The sequence below is a fragment of the Clupea harengus genome, chromosome 8, assembly GCF_900700415.2.
Source record: "Clupea harengus chromosome 8, Ch_v2.0.2, whole genome shotgun sequence".
In the NCBI taxonomy this organism is placed as follows: domain Eukaryota; kingdom Metazoa; phylum Chordata; class Actinopteri; order Clupeiformes; family Clupeidae; genus Clupea; species Clupea harengus.
In genome coordinates this window covers 28,563,719-28,566,218 of record NC_045159.1, presented here as the reverse complement: position 1 = coordinate 28,566,218, position 2,500 = coordinate 28,563,719, and the positions used below count along the sequence as shown (strand labels likewise).

Here is a 2,500-nt window from a genome sequence, read left to right as displayed (position 1 = left end):
TTATGCTTTTGACATTAGATGTAGTCATGAGTGGTTGAATACACACACAAACGCACACACACACACCCACACACACTGAAAATGCCCATATTTCCCACCTCTGTAATTCAAAACCAGCTCAAATTTCCAATAATAATAATTAAAAAGTAATAATAGTAATAATAACAATAACAATAATAATAATAGCATGTATTATTATTAATAATAGAAAAACAATAGAATAAAAATACAATACAAATACCATCCTATATGCATACAAAAATATAGCAAAGGAACTTTAACAAAGAGAATACTGTGCATAGACATACAGGTAAATGCACACATTCTTGACACTGCATGTTATCTTTGTTCATGTTCCAATTTCTTCTGTCCTCTTCTTTTTTGGGGGGGGGGGGGATTGGGATGTCAGAGCACATGATAACAGTGTCCTCAATAGCTTAGTTCCCTTGAGATTTCCTGCAGTTTCACGTCCAGGTCATACGCTCTGCTGCCCCCCCCCCCCCTGTTTCCAGTGCAAATGCTACTTCCTCATGAGGGTGACACCTCAGCCAGCCTGTCCAAGCCCTCGCCCTCAGCAAAGCAAAATAAGCCAATGGAAGGATGAGTGGCAGTCAGCCTAGCCAATCAGAGAAGTTGTGAGTCTGGGGGGGTGGGTGGATGTCTGTGACACACGCTACTGCCACTTCATTCCTGCCTTGTACAGAAAGCACAGGAACCAACTTCAAAACACAACAACAGGTTATGCAGTACTGCGTTGCCAAGTAATGCTGTCAGGTTTGTGCCAAATTAACACACACACACACACACACACACACACACACAGACACACACACACACACACACACACACACACACACACACACACACACACACACACACACACACACACACACACACACACACACACACACACACACACACACACACACACACACGCTGAGCCAGACACTGTGAACCTCTTGTTTAGACAGAAACGACACCATCTTGCTGCGGTGTCCCTCTCTCAGTTCATTGGTTGGGAATGTATTGTTGCCGCAGCAGCAGCAGCAGCAGCAGCAGCATGGTTTACAGTTTGGTCCCATATGGTGTTGTTGGAGATGGAGAGGGCCGACAAGTGTTCAGGTCAGACAGTGTTGGAGATGGAGAGGGCCGACGGTGTTCAGGTCAGACAGTGTTGGGGGTGAAGAGGGCCGACGGTGTTCAGGTCAGACAGTGTTGGAGATGGAGAGGGCCAAAAGGTCAGACAGTGTTGGGGGTGAAGAGGACCAAAAGGTCAGACAGTGTTGGGGGTGAAGAGGACCAAAAGGTCAGACAGTGTTGGGGGGTTGTGGGAGGAGGGGGGGGGGGGGGGGGGGTCGTGGACAGCGTAAGAGAGGGATGGACGCGGCACAGACATGCGAGCGAGAGACAGGGAGAATGGGAGGATGAGAGGGAGAAAGAAAGTGTGACTCTCATTGAGGAGGAGGAGGAGGAGGAGGAGCGTGTGAAGAGAGAGAGAGGGGGAGGGGAACAGGCAGGCAGGTGACAGGCTGCTGCCGTGAGCTTGAAACCTGAACGGACACGGTCTTCTGAAGCAGCAGCTCCTCCAGGAAAAGAACAAATGAAATAATTGAAAAGAGGAGAAAAAGAGAAAAGGCTTCTGCTGACGGTACACACAGGCCTGAGACAGAGTGCTCTGTGTGTACACACACATTTGCACACACACACACACACACACACTCGCAGACACACACACACAGACAAAACACACACACACACACACACACACAGTACATCTATACCCTCTTTCTTTCATTCTCACTCCCCTTTCTCTCATTTTGTCCTGGTCCTAATGGAAGCACGCGTAAACTGCATTGTGTCGACATGTTTATGAGCTTATCAGATTGGGGTCTTATCATACTTCCATCTCTCATTTGGTATCAAAATCCGTTTCACCTGTGAAGTGTTTTGTGTTTTTTTTATCTCTCTATTGAGTTTGTAGGTCCCTCCGATATTGTGTTCTTCCAACTTCTCTAGGGACAAAATGGCAGGCAACACACACATGTCTGTAGAGTTGTAAGCGTAATGGGGACCGTTTGGTGTGCGGGGCCATTTAGTTGAGTCCCCAACAAAGCACCATCTCTTTCTGAGGTTCAGATTTCATATTCTGACTTACATCCACCCAGATTTGTGCCATTTGTTCTGATAGACCAGCTCTGCTGAAACCATTTTTTGTTGAGAACTGCAAAAAAATAAATAATCAAAAAAATAAATAGGTGTAGTCAAACAAAACAAAAGAGAACCAAATTAAAACTAATAAAAAAGAGGGTAGCATCAATCCGGTGCTTCGGTTTCATAGTGGCATGGCAACCGCTCACGTGTCGGAGGAGGGGGATAGTCTGTCAAGAGAAGGGGGCGGGGCAGGCGGACTGGAGAGTTTTCGGTCAGATTTCCCTCGTCAACCAAGTCTGGAAGGGACAAGGTAACCATGACGACATTAGTAACGGCATAAAGGGGGCAC

The 2,500-nt window shown here is 46.7% G+C and overlaps 1 protein-coding gene across 1 annotated transcript in view; it reads right to left on the bottom strand.

The window, feature by feature from the left end:
• Positions 1 to 1,747: 1,747 nt before the first annotated feature.
• The window catches only part of LOC105901509 (protein sprouty homolog 3), an 11,587-nt gene continuing 10,834 nt past the window's right edge, over positions 1,748 to 2,500 (bottom strand). Inside the window, exon 2 of the mRNA XM_012828982.3 lies at positions 1,748 to 2,500. This exon is cut by the window's right edge and continues 1,138 nt beyond it. The gene's annotated coding sequence lies outside the window, so the exon portion shown is untranslated.